This window comes from Myotis daubentonii, chromosome 13, assembly GCF_963259705.1.
Source record: "Myotis daubentonii chromosome 13, mMyoDau2.1, whole genome shotgun sequence".
In the NCBI taxonomy this organism is placed as follows: domain Eukaryota; kingdom Metazoa; phylum Chordata; class Mammalia; order Chiroptera; family Vespertilionidae; genus Myotis; species Myotis daubentonii.
This window is the reverse complement of record NC_081852.1, coordinates 30091763-30109280: the sequence shown is the minus strand read 5'-3', so window position 1 is coordinate 30109280 and position 17518 is coordinate 30091763.

Sequence of the window (17518 nt, the reverse complement as noted above, 5' to 3'; positions counted from 1 at the left end):
ATATATTTTATTGATTTTTTACAGAGAGGAAGGGAGAGGGATGGAGAGTTAGAAACATCGATGAGAGAGAAACATTGACCAGCTGCCTCTTGCACACCTCCTACTGGGGATGTGCCCGCAACCAAGGTACATACCCTTGACCGGAATCGAACCTGGAACCTTTCAGTCCGCAGGCCGACGCTCTATCCACTGAGCCAAACCGGTTTGGCTCCCTTCTTGCCTATACTATTGAAGATATTGGTTTGACTCCTTTACAGAATTAAAGTAACAGGTTCAGTCAGAATTAAAGTTTTTCTCTCACAATGATACTGGTAGGCAGATGATCCTGGGTTTGTAGGCAGTTTTGTTCCTTGAGGACATCCAGAGACCCAGGCTCCTTCCATTTTGTTGTTCGGCCATTTTCTGAGGTTTTATCCTCACCACATATGTGAAGGTGGCTTACCAGCAACCGTGGAAGGGGATAAGAGGAATGAAGGCCAGTGACTCACTTTTAAAATGTGAAGAAGTTTTAAGAAGTTAAATGCAACATTCCTGCTTACATCCTATAGGCCAGTACTTAGGTCAGTTGCATGCCATGGTCAGGTACAAGGAAGGATGTGCTATGTCATCTCTATTGAGCAGGGGTGCTATATTTCAAAAATATAGAAAGGATGAATGGATAGTGGGGAGATATTTAGCAATATCTTCCACTCTTCTGTTCACACCTATCCCCTATAAAAAACACATCCTGTCTACGTAAGGGAGAAAAGTGAATCTCATGTTGTACAACATTAGACTTTGCAGGGAGGCACTGTTAATAGTTGTGGAAAGATGGTGAATGTCCTTGTACCAGTACCTAAGTCCCAGGAACACACCTGGAGGCAGGGACAGTAGGCAAACTGTAGAACTGCTGACAGCAAAATGTGGCTTCTTCACAAAGAATGGCCAGGAGCAAGTTCTTTTTCCACGGATTCCTTTAATTCTAACTTTAAGCCTAAAAACTTTTTAAAAACCATTTTGTTTTCTAAGATTATAAACATTTGGAGTCAGTGCAAATACCCTTATTATGCAGGGAGAGTGCATTTTTTTACAAATGACATTGTGCTTCAGGAAGCAAGTTCTTCTCCGGTGTTTGCCAAGATAAACAGTTCATTTATTACAAACAACGAGCCAATATATCTCACCCTTAACTGAATTTAAGTGAAGTAAGCTGAAATTCCTTTGTTCTTGCCACGACATTGATATGTATTTTCAACTGCTTTTCTGTGCTGTTGGTATTTTGAGTGTATACAGCCCTTAAAACCTGTTTGCTCTTGCCAGTGAAGCTTGAAGTAATCCGGCACATTAATCTTCTGTATCAACCTTTCACATATGGAGAGAGCAAGAAATCTAGAGAGCATTTTCACTTCTGACATTATTAGAAATGAGGGATTATTTCTAGATCCCTTATTTTCTGTGGAATGTATGGTCTTCGATGTCCTCTAAGTCAATAAGAACCAAAGTGAGAAGTTTCATAACTGATTTCAGTGCTTCTAAAGCTGCACAAAGGCGCGAGGAAAGAGCACTGACTGGCGTGGGGTTCATTCTGGCACTGATGCTTATTTTTAAAATCTTTACTTTATTCTATTGAAAATTTTTTATTTTTAAATTACAGGCGATATTAAATATTATATTAGGTCCAGGTGTGGTATAGTGGCTAGACATTTATATAACTTATGAATTGACCTCCTGATAAGTCTAGGAACCACTTGCCACCATACACAGCTATTATAGTATTACTATGTTCTCTATGCTGTACTTTACATCCGCATGACTATTCTGTAAATGCCAATTTGTACTTCTTAATCTCTTCACCTTTTTCACCCAGTCCCCTCCCATCTGGCAACCATGAGTTCGTTCTGTGTATCTATGAGCTTGTTTCTGTTTGTTTATTTTGTTTTTCAGATTCCATATATAAGTGAAATCATATGGTATTTGTCTTTTTTTGTCTGACATTTCTTTTAGCATAATACCCTCGAGGCCCATTCATGTTGTCACAAATGGCAATATTTTATTCTTTTTTATGGCTGAGTAATATTCCATTGAATATAGGTACTACTTTATCCAATTGTTTATTTATGAATACTTAGGTTGCTTCTGTATCATGGCTATTGTAAATAATGCCTCAATGAACATAAGGACACATATATCTTTTCAAATTAGTGTTTTGGACTTATTGCTGAGTCATAAGTTTAATTTTTAAAAACTTTTATCAGCATTTATTTTATGCTGAATTTACTCCCAAATTTTTGTTTTCTTAAATTTCCTCTGGGATATTATTTTCTTTTGTGCAACCTCCTCTTCTTTTTTAGGAACCATCTGCTCTTTGTCAGTAAGGATCATCTTAGTGTGGCAGGGAGAGCTCATGTATGGGTTAGTCCATCCATGAGCTCTGTAACTTCTGTGCTGGATCTTGGGAGTTTTTTTTACTCCTGGATGTGCTCAATGACCAGAGAATATACATCTAAACCCTTCAGTTAAGCATTACTCCACATTTTTAAGCAAGTGCAGCAAAAATTTAGCACTCTCTTTGGGCCACTGACTCTTTTGTCCAGCCCCACTATTTGACCTTGGGACACCTACCATTTCCACCATAGTAATGGCAGAATGGCACACATTGCTTCTGTAAAGTGACATCCTTCAGACACTTGGTGGATTTTTGGATATGCATACCCTTGATGGCCTGGGCAGTTCCATGAGTGTTCTTAAAGTGAACACAAAGATTTAAACTTCTTGATTTGCATGAATTTGGGGGATATTCTGGTCAAGTGAATCATTTTCAGAAGTAACCACAGGCTGTTTTCAGGAAGAGCTATTTTTAAATTTTTTTTTTAAGACTCTTCATACTGTTTTCCATAGTGGCTGCACCAATTTGTAATCCCACCAATAGTGCAGGGGTGCAGAGGATGGGTCGAGACCTGCCCCTGTACCCACCACAGCCTCACAGTTCCTTGCAAGGTGCCCACGTTCGTGCACTGGGCCCCTAGTATGATCATATCAATAAATGCAGAAAAAGCATTAGATAAAATACAGCATCCATTATGATACAAACTCTCAGCAAAGTGAGGATAGACAGAATATAGCTCAACATAATAAAGGCCATATTTGACAAACACACAGCTAACATTATAGTCAACAATGAAAAGCTAAAACTGTTTTCCTTAAGATCAGGAACCAGACAAAGATGTCTGCTTTCACAACTTTTATTCAACAAAGTATTAGAATGGACACCACTCCCATGCGCTGATGGCGCTGGTCCTGCTCGCACCCGCCTGCACCGTCAGCGAGTGTGAGCGACAGCTGCTATCCCAATTGCCCCTCAGGAGCAAGGGGAGCTGGAGAAGCCCTCAGGGGCAATCGGGGCCAGCAGCCACCGCTCGCTCCCACTGACAGCGCCGAGCGATTGGGACTGGCACCAGGCTCCGGCAGCAGGTGTGAGCAGCAGCTCTGGTGCCGGCTGTGGGTGCGAGCAGGGCTGGTGCCGGCAGCAGGTGGGAGCGCCAGGTGGGATTGCAGCATGCAGGAGCAAAGAATTTTCAGTAACCACCAGAGGCTTGGCCTGATGACAGCAACTGGCACCCCGCCTTGGTCTGGTGCCCCCACTCACCTGCTCTACTATCCCCCCATGGCCAGCGCCTGCCATGTTATGCGCTCTGCCTCCTGCTGCCAATGCCCGTCATGTTCCATGCACGCCCCCTGGTGGTCAGCACATGTCATAGTGACCGGTTGTTCAGTTGTTTGGTTCTGCCATTCAGTCCATTTTCATATTAGGATTTTATATATATAGACTAGAGGCCCGATGCACGAAATTTGTGCAAGAGGCTTGGTCCTCGCAGCTGCGGCAGCTTGCCTTGGCCCTTGCAGCCCTGGCTTCATCCGCAAGGTAATCTGGAAGGAAGTCCAGGAGGTCGTTTGGCTGTCCAGTCTAATTATCTTATTACACCTTTATTATTATAGATGATTTTTATTCTTCATTTTGTTTTGTGGTCTGTTAATGTTATTTGATTTGTGTGTATCAAGTCAACCTTGTATTCCAGGAATTAATCTCACTTGATCATGGTGTATGATCTTTTTAATGTACTGCTGAATTTGATTTGCTCTTTTTTTTTTTAAATAAGTCTTTATTCAGATTATTACAGTTGTTCCTCTTTTTTCTCCCCATAGCTCCCCCTCCACCTGGTTCCCACCCCACCCCATGTCCTTACCCCCCTTGTCCTTGTCCATAGGTGTTCGATTTTTGTCCAGTATCTCCCCACACCCCCTACACCCCCTTCCCCCCGAGAATTGTCAGTCCATTCCCTTTCTATGCCCTTGATTCTATTATATTCAACAGTTTATTCTGTTCATCATATTTTTTATTCACTTGATTTTTAGATTCACTTGTTGATATGTATTTGTTGTCACTTTGTTGTTCATAATTTTTATCTTTACCTTTTTCTTCTTCTTCCCCTTCTTAAAGAATACCCCTCAACATTTCATATAATACTGGTTTGGTGGTGATGAACTCCTTTAACTTGTTCTTATCTGTGAAGCTCTTTATCTGACCTTCAATTCTAAATGATAGCTTTGCTGGGTAGAGTAAACTTGGTTGTAGGTTCTTGCTATTCATTACTTTGAATATTTCTTGCCACTCCCTTCTGGCCTGCAAAGTTTCTGTTGAGAAATCAGTTGACAGTTGTATGGGTACTCCCTTGTAGGTAACTGTTTTTCTCTTGCTGCTTTTAAGATTCTCTTTGTCTTTTGCCCTTGGCATTTTAATTATGATGTGTCTTGGTGTGGTCCTCTTTGGATTACTTTTGTTTGGGGTTCTCTGTGCTTCCTGGACTTGTAAGTCTATTTATTTCACCAGGTAGGGGAAGTTTTCTGTCATTATTTCTTCAAATAGGTTTTCAATATCTTGCTCTCTCTCTTCTTCTGGCACCCCCATAATTTGGATGTTGGTACACTTGAAGTTGTCCCAGACGCTCTTTACGCTATATTCATATTTTTGCATTCTTTTTGCTTTTCTGGTTGGGTGTTTTTTGCTTCTTCGTATTTCAAATCTTTGACTTGATTCTTGGGATCCTCTAGTCTGCTGTTGGATCTCTGTATATTATTCTTTATTTCAGTCAGTGTATGCTTAATTTCTAGTTGGTCCTTTTTCATATCCTTGAGGGTCTCACTAAATTTCTTGGAGGTTTCTAGAAGATTCTTGAGTAACCTTTTAACCATGGTTTTGAACTCTATATCTAGTAGTTTGCTTTCCTCCATTTCTTTCATTTGTGACATATTTCTTTGTCTCCACATTTTTTATGCTTCCCTGTGTTGATAGAGTGGCTTTGTGTGCTAGGTGTCCTATAGAGCCCTGTGGCTCAGCCTCTCCAGTCACCTGAGGTGGATGCTCTTGGTGCACCCCTTTGTGGGCTGTGTGCACTGTCTTGTTGTAGTTAAGCCTTGATTGCTGTTGGTATCACTGGGAGGAATTGACCTCCAGACCAATTGGCTGTGAGGACCAGTTGTGTCTACAATGGGAGAACTGCTGTGCTGGAAACACCCTTATGGGGCAGGACTTGCTTCAGTGGGGCTTTGGTGCTCACTGAGTCTGCCCCCTGAGTGTGTCTCTTATGGATCTGAAGAGTTGCAATCTGGTGTGGTCTCACTCTGACCACTGGGTACACTGGCACTTGGATCTCCAAGGAGGTGCAAAGTCAGCCACTGCCTGAGGCCACCCAGCAGGAGCTACAGAGAGATCTGCAGATTCCTCCTCTTTGTTTGGAGTTTGGAGGTGCCCAGATGATGTGCAGCTGTGAAGCAGTGCAAGCTGCTGACGGACCTTAGGCCTTCTTTTGGAAGCTCTGGAGTTCTTTGACCTAGCTGCAGTTTGTTAGGTTTTAGATTGCAAAAGGCCAGGCTATTCCTATGCAAAAGCCTCTGCATATAGCTTGGGTGGGGTTGTCAATTGGGTGGGGCGGGTTCTCAGGGAATCACTGGCCAGTGCAAACAGCAATGGTTGCCCGTGGGCCCTGCTCTGGATAGGTCCCTGGGTCTCTGTGTTCCACAGCCCCATGCAGGAACAATGAATGTTGTAAGCACCTCTGAGAGAAAGCCGCTCTCATGTTCTGGCCGGATGCCAGACAGTCCAGTTTCTCCCCGTATGAGTCTGGGTCCCCAGAATCTCGCCCGGAACTGGAGTTCAGAGCAATCGGGAGTTTGTATCTCCCTCCCAATTGAAAAAGACCACAGCGTAGCCAGTTGTCAGCTCGTTTTGGGTGCCTCTGTACCCCTGCTCTTCCATACCTCTGCACCTCCTACCAGTCTAGATGCGCTTTTCTCTTTCCCTCTAGTTGTCAGACTTCCACTCAGCCAGCCTTCCTGTGGTTCTGGATGATATCCGTTTTGTCTTTTAGTTGTAGTTTTGATGTGGTTGTGCGAGACAGCAAGTTTAGGTGTTTACCTATGCCGCCATCTTGGTTCCTCTGGTTTGCTCTTGTTTTGTTGAGGATTTTTGCATTGATTTTCAGCAGGGAAATTGGCCTGTAATTTCCTTTTTTTTTTTTTTGGTAATGTCGTTTTGGAATTCTGTCGCTTATTTGTGTGAATTTGGGTTAGTCATTTGATCTATTTGAGGTTCATATTTCTTGTTCAAAGTATATTTAAAAAATGACCTGTACACCATTGGATTATTAATAGAATGAAATCACAGTTACACTGATTCCTAAGTGTATGACCTTCGTAAAGTTATTAAAGCTTCTCATGGCTCAATTTTCTTATCTGTAAAATGGGGAATTATAGTACCCATTATATAGATAGGATTTTTGAGAGATAAAGTGCTTAGAACAGTGCCTGGCACCCATAGTAAGCTCTATGTATCAAGCTCTATGTAAATGTTAGCTTTGTTGCTATTCTTTGAATATGTGATAGCCACCTGTGTACATGGGACTTTTTTGGAACATTGATAAAGTAGGAAAGAGAGTCATTCTCCAGCCTGGTTATTCAGTGCAGGCTGGAATTCTGATGGGCTTCTGCATTTTCAGGAGCAGTGTGGAGGCTGTTTAGAGACCACAGCTAACCATTTAATGTAACAGTTGAGGGAACCCAGTGCCACAAATTTTTGCTGAAAAACAAAATCTTATAATGAGATATATTCTTAGGGACAAAATGCCACAAATGTGTAAATGGGAGCAATCCTAGAAATAGATTCTGGTGAGGTCCATTTGGTGATACATAATTTTCGTATTTAACAGTCTATTTTTTGAGATTTCTTTCTTATAGCCATTAGTAAATAAACCCCATCCTCCTTATGTTCATGATTTCTTTTTTGTCTCCTTGAGCAAAGAAAACAAACAAAAAACCCAAACAAATAGGTATATCCTTCTTAGGATAAGGGGCTCAAAATGTGATGCAGCTCTATATGTTCACAGGAAATAGCAGATAAAATGTCCCACAAGGGACTCTTATCAGAGACTACCTCAGGAAGATTTTACTCAATAGACTTCCCATACATGCTCAATTCTTCTACAGTCTCTGCTGCAATTTCCCTTGTGTTTCAAAGTCAGCATCTTCAAGGACATTTAATTCAAGAAATGGGCAGCATTTGATTTTGGAGAACCTATTCTTAGCTCACAAAACTGTGTTGTCATTTCTTTTTTAAGCTATCTTTAGTTCTTTCCTTGATCCTGGAAGAAGGTGGAGTTGTACAATCACGTTTTATTGCTACTTTTCTCCATCACACAGTTGATAAATTATTGAGAAGCCAGTTAGTCTATAAAAATGAAATACTCAGCCCATCCCTTTCCAGCATGCTGCTTGGACTGGCTCCACCTGCTGTAAACAGCTAGGGCCATGCAGTTGGAAAAACAAAGCAAATATCTTACACATTTTGGGCTTGGTCCTTTGTAGGGGGATAGAGAGAAACAATGACCTGATATACTATTGGCTCTCTGGATGCTGCTGAGGACCACAGATACAGTTAACTCTTTTATTGCCCCAGAAGGGTCTTTTGTTCATAGGAATGTTGGCGTTCATAGATTTTGTATTTATATTTTAGTTGGCTCTTGTTTTGGACTCTAATCAGAGATAGTCATAGCTTCCAGTAATTGACAAGATTTTAAATTTTTTTCAGACTTTACTACAGTCAATCATAACCCTTGTTTGGGTCACTCCTTTGAGAATCCGATGTTATGAACTCCCTTCCCTTTTCTACCACCAACTGTACTTATACACAAACACACAAAAGACTTCAGAGTGTTCACGAATCCCCTGAGCACCAATTCCTCAACTCTTTACAGGCCCATGCATCTCTCTTATTAGATCATATTTTTCCTGTGGTTTGTAAAAGCATATGTTTGATAGTCTTATAATTTATTTTGCTTTCTTCCCAAAATAGAAGATTCATTATTTCACTGAGACCTTGTCTTTTATGTGATGATAAAATCAGCTGAATGTTTTTATAGAACAAGATTTAATTTTATTTTAGGACACCTGTATTTCTCAAGTCTTAATATTGTATAGCTCAGATTTAGACTTGGACATGGTGTTTGTATTCCAAAATCTATAAGACTGCTTAAAAACTAAAATCCAGTTTAATCTAGTTTTTGTCCAACTTAAATTTGAATATACTTCAACTAATCTGCCTGCAGTGTAATAAAATGCCAATTATTCTACCCACCTAATTATCTCCTAGCACTATATTAAAATTTTTATGAGAACCATAACTGGCCAGATATTTTTGGTAAACTGAAGGTATAAGTGAACCTTTGAACTGGAGGTATAAAGGATTCCTTATTTCCCATTAACTTATACATGCTTACAATGATAGACTCATAAGTATGGTTTCTAGAAGGTGCTTTGTCATTGGCAGGCAGTTATAGCTATCTTAATCTTGCTTCTTATTTCTGGGCAGGAAATATTTGGCCGTACAAACATCCACTTAGGTGCTTCATTCTTTGACTTAATGTTTTATGTTGCTTATTGTATACTTGGCTGCCTTCAGCCTCTGGATTCCATCATGAAAACTGGCATCTGCTTTTTCCTGTTGCTGTGTTGATCTGTTTATAGGCTGTCACCTTCCTCTCTGTCCTTGCTGTGAACAGTGTCACCAGGTCTTGCTGACCAAGCCAGTGAAGCCTCATCCCTTAGTGCAGTGGTTCTCAACCTGTGGGTCGCGACCCCTTTGGCAGTCGAACGACCCTTTCACAGGGGTCGCCTAAGACCATCCTGCATATCAGATATTTACATTATGATTCATAACAGTAGCAACATTACAGTTATGAAGTAGCAATGAAAATAATTTTATGGTTGGGTCACAACATGAGGAACTGTATTTAAAAGGCCAGAAGGTTGCCCTAACTGGTTTGGCTCAGTGGATAGAGCGTCAGCCTGCAGACTGAAGGGTCCTGGGTTCGACTCCGGTCAAGGGCATGTACCTTGGTTGCCGGCACATCTCTAATAGGGAGTGTGCGGGAGGCAGCTGATCGATGTTTCTCTCTCATCGATGTTTCTAACTCTCTATCCCTCTTCCTTCCTCTCTGTAAAATATCAATAAAATGTATTAAAAAAAATAAAAGTCCAGAAGGTTGAGAACCACTGTTTTAGTGCATAATCATCATAGATCTAATGGTCACCATTTCTTTGGTATAATCGGAATCTCCAAACAAGTCACCATAGGAACTGTGCTTTGTGTGATGCCAAGTGGTTAAAGTTCCAGTTTTCCATGAGCTAAGGATGCTTTTCCTTTTTAACTTTTATTTCATTTACTTTAAGAGAGAGAGAGAGAGAGAGAAACATTGAGTTGTTGTTTCACTTATTTATGCATTCATTGGTTGCTTCTTGTATGCTCCCTGACCAGAGATTGAACTCACAACCTTGGTGTATCGGGACAATGCACTAACCAACTGAGCTACCTGGCCACGGCTAAAGATGCCTTTCTTTTCTGTGGTTGACTTGACCTAGTAAGTCCATGGCCTAAGATTCCAGGCTTTAGTCTTAAGTAGATATGAGTTTAAATCATATCTATAATACCACATAATTATCCATGTGGCTTATCTTACCTGTCTTATTGGGTTATTCTAAGATTGGAGATAGTATCTGTAAAGCACATCTTAGGTGCTTAATAAATGTATCTGTTCTTACTATGATCTTCTAATCAAAATCCCTACCTTTGAAATACTAAAGGGAACCAAAAGCTTTGACTTACAGAAATGTAAAAGCAGAATATTTGATGTTGGGCTGGAAGAGCTCATCATGGTGCGACAGAGAGAAGACAAGGACCTCTGCCATTTGGAAATGCAGTTCTCATTTGGGAGCAGTGCCTCCTTAGAAACATGTAGTCCAGAATTCTAAGGGCTGGATCATCCAAGGTGAAAGCTTCTTTGACTTAGAAAAGATGCAAGTGAGGCCAAGAGATCATTAGCTACAAGTAGATGTTCTCACTGGTTCTAAAAAATAAAACTCCCATCGAATTGTACCAGGAGTGCAAATAGACTGCCTATGGTGATGACAGTTAGGGAGAAAATGACTTCTTAATCTTTTGAGGCTTCACAAAAGACATTAAGAAAAATGTTTTGATTTTAGTTTTTCTGAGTGAAAAAAAAAAGAGCATAGCATTCTTACCAGAATTCTGCTCTTATTGTAGTTTAAAGTTGATTGCTTGGTCTTTGAGACTTTGGTCTCCTTTGGGGAGCTAGAGACAATTTCTTTAACTTCCCACATGGAATTGATGATGAGCAAAGATGTGTATCGAGGTCTCATTGGATGTACTGTTCACATCATGAAAGGTGGACTCAATATCAGGCCTTGGAAAGATTTGGGGCTGTTCTTATCTGAGCTTACATAGGAGCAGGTTGTCTCAACCTGATTTCACTATGTCCCATATCCGGAAGAGGAAGGGGCACCATGGATTCCTGAGGACTTAAAAAAGGCCCAAAACTCTGACTGTGGCCCACATTTAAATTAGCTCTACCTATTTTATATTTCCTATGAATGGGCTCAGTAATGCTTGTTTAAAATCCATGTGCCTTCTTGAGAAACAGCTATTTCATTCAGTGTTTGCTTAACTCTCTCCCCTTGGGAAAAGGAGCTTAGACCAGGATGGACTATTGAGTTATCTTGGTCATAGATCCTGCCTCATACTCAGCTCAGAGGAGTGGGAAGAGGTGGTTTCACACAGGCCACTTAGCTGGCTCATTTCTGAAGAACTGAAATGCTATAAGTTCTTGTTGTCTGAGCTGTTGCAGATGGCTTCTTTTCTTTCCTCTCACCCTGCTCTGTGGTTTACACAGATGCATACTTTTTCTGTGCTTATGATCCAGGGATGCTAATGTTCCCACTAATTAGTGAGTGTCTGCCGGGATGATTGCATATGGCTGTGCAGGTTGAATAGGGCACAACCTCAGGGGGTGCTGTTCACAAAACTGCAATGTGTTTGGTGCCCTGGAATTGAGCACCGCCTGGCTTGCACAACCATTCATAGAAGCCCTAATATCCACTTTAATTGCAGAGTGGCAGGGGTTAGGAATTCTCTTTCTTATGGTAATTGCACTTATTCTGGCAGAAAAGGGTGGCCTGGTCTTTTAATTCCTGCAGAATAGCAACAGTCAGAAGTCCTTGCTCCAGGATTTCTAGAAATTGTGTTATATCTCTGTTCTCCATGGCTGGTTCCCAGAAACTTTTATCCACCAGCAACAGTATGGTTCCGGCTCAGGGCCAAGCTGCTAAAATTCTGCAAGTTTTCTCATAGTTCCTCCTCAATGAATTAGTCCCTTGAGGGACTTGGGTGAGAAGGCTCCTAAACTACTGGTCAACCGATGGGGTTGGGAATAAGGCTGCACTGGAACTGGTTTGCCTCACATATCTCTCCACCTGCTGTTTCAACCAGGGCTCTTTACATTAGAAGACACAGAAAACCACTCTAAAAGCTTACATAAAAATAAAGAGGATATACTGGCTCATTTTACTAAAAAGTATATGGTTATGTCTGGCTTCAGGTGCTGGAATGATGTCATTAGAACCTAGTCTTGCTCTTCTCTCCTCTTCTGCTCACCTCTCTATCTCTCAATTCTGCTTTCTCCTATGTTGGCCTTAATCCCAGGCAGGTCTGCATCTGGTGGTCCCCAGCATCCCTAGGCATATCTCCTACAAGCTTAGTAATTCCAGGGGTAAGGAACCCTAAAGTTCCAAAAACACGACAAAACAAACCCAACCCAACTCACACCGAACCAAAACAACATAAAAAATCCAGATAGTGTTCCTCTGGTCTGGTTTGGGTTTTGGACTTATCACTAAATCAATTGCTGTAGCCAAGGGAATGGAATCCTGTAATTGACCAGGCTGGGCTCATATGCTCATACGATGGATGGTTAGGAAATGTCCATCCCAAACCAAGGAGACTCTGAATGATGGAGGGTTAGTTTCCTAAAGAGAAACCACTACATTACCACTAGAGGAGGGATGTATGTCTGGGTGGGAAAACAAGTCATCAGATCAGGCCTTTACAGCTCATCCTTCCTGCATCTGCCATACAGGGCCAATGGGCTGGGCTTGTCACCATAGCTTCTACTTTCCTGTGCCTTTTTTGAGATATAGTTCCCTATTTGGGGGTAATTCCCACCACTCATTAAAACTGTTTATACTGCTTTTAATAAATGCTTAAAAGCCTTATAAATAGCAAATTCAAACATGTTTCTGCTTTCATATCCTATCTAATAAAAGAGAAAAATGGTAATTGGCTTACGATGATACCCTTTTCATTGGCTAATCAGGGCTATATGCAAATTAACTGCCAACTATGATTGGCAGTTAACTGCCAACTAAGATTGGCAGTTAACTGCCAACAAGATGGCGGTTAATTTGCATATGTAGGCACAATGCAGGGAGGCGAAAGGGAAAGCAGGAAGAAGCCCCCTGCCACTGACAGTGATCAGAAACCCAGGGGGGAGCTAAGAGCTGGGGGGCAGGGCAAAGGCGGCCCTGGGGCCGCCTTTGCCCTGCCCCCCAGCCATGATCGGAGAATCAGGTGCCTTTTCCGCCCTGGCCAGTGAGAGCAGGAAGTAGGGGTGGAGCCAGTGATGGGAGCTGGGCACGGTCGAAGCTGGCAGTCCCGAGAGCTAGGGGTCCCTTGCCTGGGCCTAAAGCGGAGCCCACGATCGCGGGGCCGCTGCAGCTGCGGGTCCCCGCTGCCCGGGCCGGACGCCTAGGCCAGAGGTGTTAGGCCTGGGCAAGGGCGGAGCCTGCAACCGCGGGGAGCTGGGGGTCCCCTGCCCAGGCCTGACACCTCTCCCGGAGGCCTCAGGCCTGGTCAAGGGGCCGATCCGGTGATTGGTGATCGGAGGGTGATGAGGGTCAACTCCTCTGGCCGAGGCATCAGGCCTGGGCGGGGGGCGGAGCTGGGGATTGGGGGGATATGATGGTCCCCTTGCCCAGGCCTGAAGCCTGGGTCAGAGGCGTCAGGCTTGGGCGGGGGGTGGAGCAAGCGATCAGAGGGAGATGGGGGTCCCCTGCCCAGGCATGATTCCTGGGCCATAGGCCTCAGGCCTGGGCGGGGGCCAGAGCCAGTGATCAGGGGGAGATGGGGGTCCCCTGTCCAAGCCTGACACCTCTGGCGGAGGCGTCAGGCCTAGGCAAGGGGCTGATCAGGTGATCGGAGGGTGATGGGGGTCTACGCCTCTGGCTGAGGCATCAGGCCTGGGCAAGGGGCCGATCCTGCGATTGGAGGGTGATGGGGGTCAACGCCTGAGGGCTCCCAGTATGTGAGAGGGGGCAGGCTGGGCTGAGGGACACTCCCTTCCCCACACACACCCAGTGCACGAATTTCGTGCACCGGGCCCCTAGTATAATATAAAATCTTTTGTCACTGTAGCTCCCCTGTGCACCAAGGTGGTTAGGTGGGATTCCTGTGGTCATTTCACCTCTGGGAGGCAAAACCTTGGACTAGAACATAGGTTTTTTGATGACTCATGCTAAGGCTCATCCCACCACAGCACTTGAACCTTTGTATTTGGCAGATTGCCCAACATCTAAGCCTCCTCCTGTTTGGTGAGTCTGGTTGGAGGTAGGGGTTCCATCTCCAACTGTGGAAATTGGAAAGGTTGGATCCTTTTGACTCCTGGCCACTAGGGATGCCACTTGAGCTCAGCCTGTAGGACCATTCCACCCTAGATTGAGTGAAGCAAGGACTGGTTGGTGTTCACACCACTGCCAGCGGTGGTGGCATTGAGTGTCCCTGGCATTGTAAGGCCTTCCTAACCAGGCTTTTCTTGTGATGTGACCTTGGCTCCAATTCTAGCCTCCCAGCTTCTCTTGGTTTTTACCAGTTTTCCAGAGCTCCAGCATTTCCCATGATTCTGTGAGCTGTTTGACATTTTTTCAGTAAACTCCTTCTTGCTCAAGTTAGCCAGGTAGATTTCCTTTGTTTTCAACCAAGAACCCCGACTGATAACCCTTCCTTATCAGCATTAGAAAAGTGGAGAGAAAAAAAATTCAGTCTTATTTTGTGGTGCTTCTTACCCAAGCCTCTCCTTCTTTGATTTTACACATCATTTTTCTCCTCCTCCCCCTTCCCCTTCCCCTCCCCCTCCCCTTCCCCTCCCCCTCCCCCCTCCCCCTCCCCCTCCCCTCCCCTCCCCTCCCCTCCCCCTCCCCCTCCCCCTCCCCCTCCCCCTCCCCCTCCCCCTCCCCCTCCCCCTCCCCCTCCCCCTCCGCCTCCTCCGCCTCCGCCGCCGCATCACGCTGTAGCTATCAATACCTTCTTTCAACTCCATTTCAGTTCAATCTAGTGGATTAATTATACCAGATGCTGGTATTATAACTGAACCCTGCATAATCAGCTTTCTTGTATAGGTGTTTGGCAAGTGTGACAAATACTGGAAATCTCTTTAGACAGAATACAAACATACCTAATATATGATGCTCAGGGAATGTGTTTCCATGACAACAGGACCTTTAGGATTTTAGACAAATAAAGGGATACAAAGGTACTTAAAATGTTTCTTCCCTACAGTACAGTCAATAAGCATACCTCTGATTTTTATACCTGCCCACAGAGCTCATTTTTAGAATTCAAGAAAACGTACTTAGTAATGAGTTGTCTTAAGCATTATGCATTTCCTAAGACAAAAGTAAATTTCTTTTTTTCTCCCTCTTTGGGGGAGGAGGTAAAGGTACACATTTTCAGTTTCATCTTATCAAGAATGGAAAGACCTCTATTTTAAAAACCAATTTAATTTCTCTATAAACAATGTGAAACATACATCTTTAGGACAAAACGTTTTCAGAACAATCATAATGGGGGCACATTTAAAGAGAGGGAATGTTTTTGACTCCTGACTCTCACAGAACCCTTCCTTTCGTTACTATCCAACCAGGCTGCATTCCTGCTGCAGCACAAGGGACCTTTAAAATGATCCTTTTGCTGTGTCTGTACAGTGTTGAACTTCTAGGGCCATGATGATTTAATTCCTGGTCAAAATTCTGTCTGTGATTAAGATAATAGTAGTTGCCATTACTGAACAAATGCTTTTACATTTATGATCTTGAATCCTCAAATACCCTTGCAAGGCAGGGTTAGTATTCCATCCACACATGGAAAGAGAATTGCTCAAGATCACAGAGGGTATCCGAGCTAAGCGGTGCCTTTCCAATGCCCCTGGAGTGAAAACTGCCACATTGAAAGGGGTACAATAGAAATAGTCTGAAGCACCAGAGAAAGCACTGGGCAACAACCCTGCCTTCAGTTTCTTGACTTAGCTCTTGTCCCAATTCCCTGGTTACCAAACTCAGCTCTGTCTCTAGGTTATTGCTTTCAAAAGCCTCCCAGTGTCCTGAGAACAGCCCTCGCAAGTCCCTACCACGGCCCCGACTTTGCTGCCTGTGGTCACTGATCTTTAGTACGGCATGGTCTCTCATGCATACCTGTAAGTCAGTATGCTCCTGGTTTGGACACCTGCCCACACTGTACATGGAAGAGGCAGCGCTCCATTCTAATATCCTATTTGATTTTTGCAGGGAATTCACTTTCATTTATGACTGGCAAGTTCTGAACGTTAATATTATTTTGGATGATGAAGAGATAGATAAGTCATCCAAGAATCAAAATCTTTTTATTTTAATCGGTTGATATAACTGTGGCCCCCACTCAAAAAAAAATAGGTTCTGGATACAAGTTTCCCATGGCACTACCTCCACCCCTCACCCCAGATACATACACATTTTATGCCTCTGTGAACAACAACCAAAGATACTTTTCTCCTGGAGCAGAAGAAGTGGATTTGGAGAAACAAGAAGAGATTGGAGGTTATTGTGTCAAGAGGGGACCTTCCTGTGTTAGAAAAGAAGTTAGTGACGAACTTTGGAGAAGCTGAGCAGTATGGTAGAGACAGAGGGGGATTTTCTAGCAGGATGCTCACTGTTTGTCTCTTGGCTGGGCATGGAGGACCATTAGTTCAGGGGCAAGAGAGGGAGAGGGGGCTACTGGAGCCCTGAGGCCTTGGAGGGTAATGGGGGTGGGGCTGGACTACAGAGCCCCAGAGTGGATGTCCCCTGGCCTCTGGGGCAGCAGCAGGTAGCATCCTAGAGCATGAAAGACTGTCATAGGCCACCTACCTACATCACTACTCACAAACACAGAGGCCCGAGCCAAGCATTTTCCTCTGTTTTATCTTTCATCTTAATACACCACCACAACTAATAAAGCATAGGTAACACGGATGGAGACTTTACTCTGCACCAGATACTTTTTGAAGTGCTTTATGTGGATGAGTTCATTTCCACCATTTGTGGTTGACAAAAACTATCACCCCCCACCCTAGCTGGTTTGGCTCAGTGGATAGAGCATTGGCCTGCAGACTGAAGGGTCCCAGATTTGATTCCAGCCAAGGGCACATGACTGAGTTGCAGGCTCGATCCCCAGTAGGGGACGTGCTGGAGGCAGCCGATCAATGATTCTCATCATTGATGTTTCTCTCTCTCTCTCTCTCTCTCTCCCTCTCTCTCTCTCTCTCTCTCTCTCTCTCCCCTTTCCTCTCTGAAATCAATAAAGAAATATTTAAAAAAAATTAAAAACAAAAAACTATCACCACCATTTTTCAGGTAAAGAATATAAAGGCTCAGTAAATTGTCCATGGCCATATAACTAGTACACATGATGCAAATTACATACAAGTATATATGCCCATGAAACTCTTTTCTCCATGTCCTAAATATCTAAAATTTGGGCTGCTTTTGGAAACTAGTCTCACTTTTGGCTGAGTAGCCTTATATATAATCTCAAGCCAGGCTTTATGTTGAGCTCAAGTGCTTCTTGTGATCCACATGGAGTCTTGAGTGGCATTCAAGGCTCTCCATGGTGAGCTTCCCTTTCCATCCTTGCCTCCTTTCTTAAGTTCTGACCAAAGCAAACTTTCTTCATGCTTCCAGGATATTTTTGTCCTTCTAGCCTCTTTGTTCCTTTGGCCCTGGCCTCCTTTCTTCAAATGTTAAAATACGACTCATTTTTCAAGTCCCAACTTATTTAGCTAGTTTTTATTGC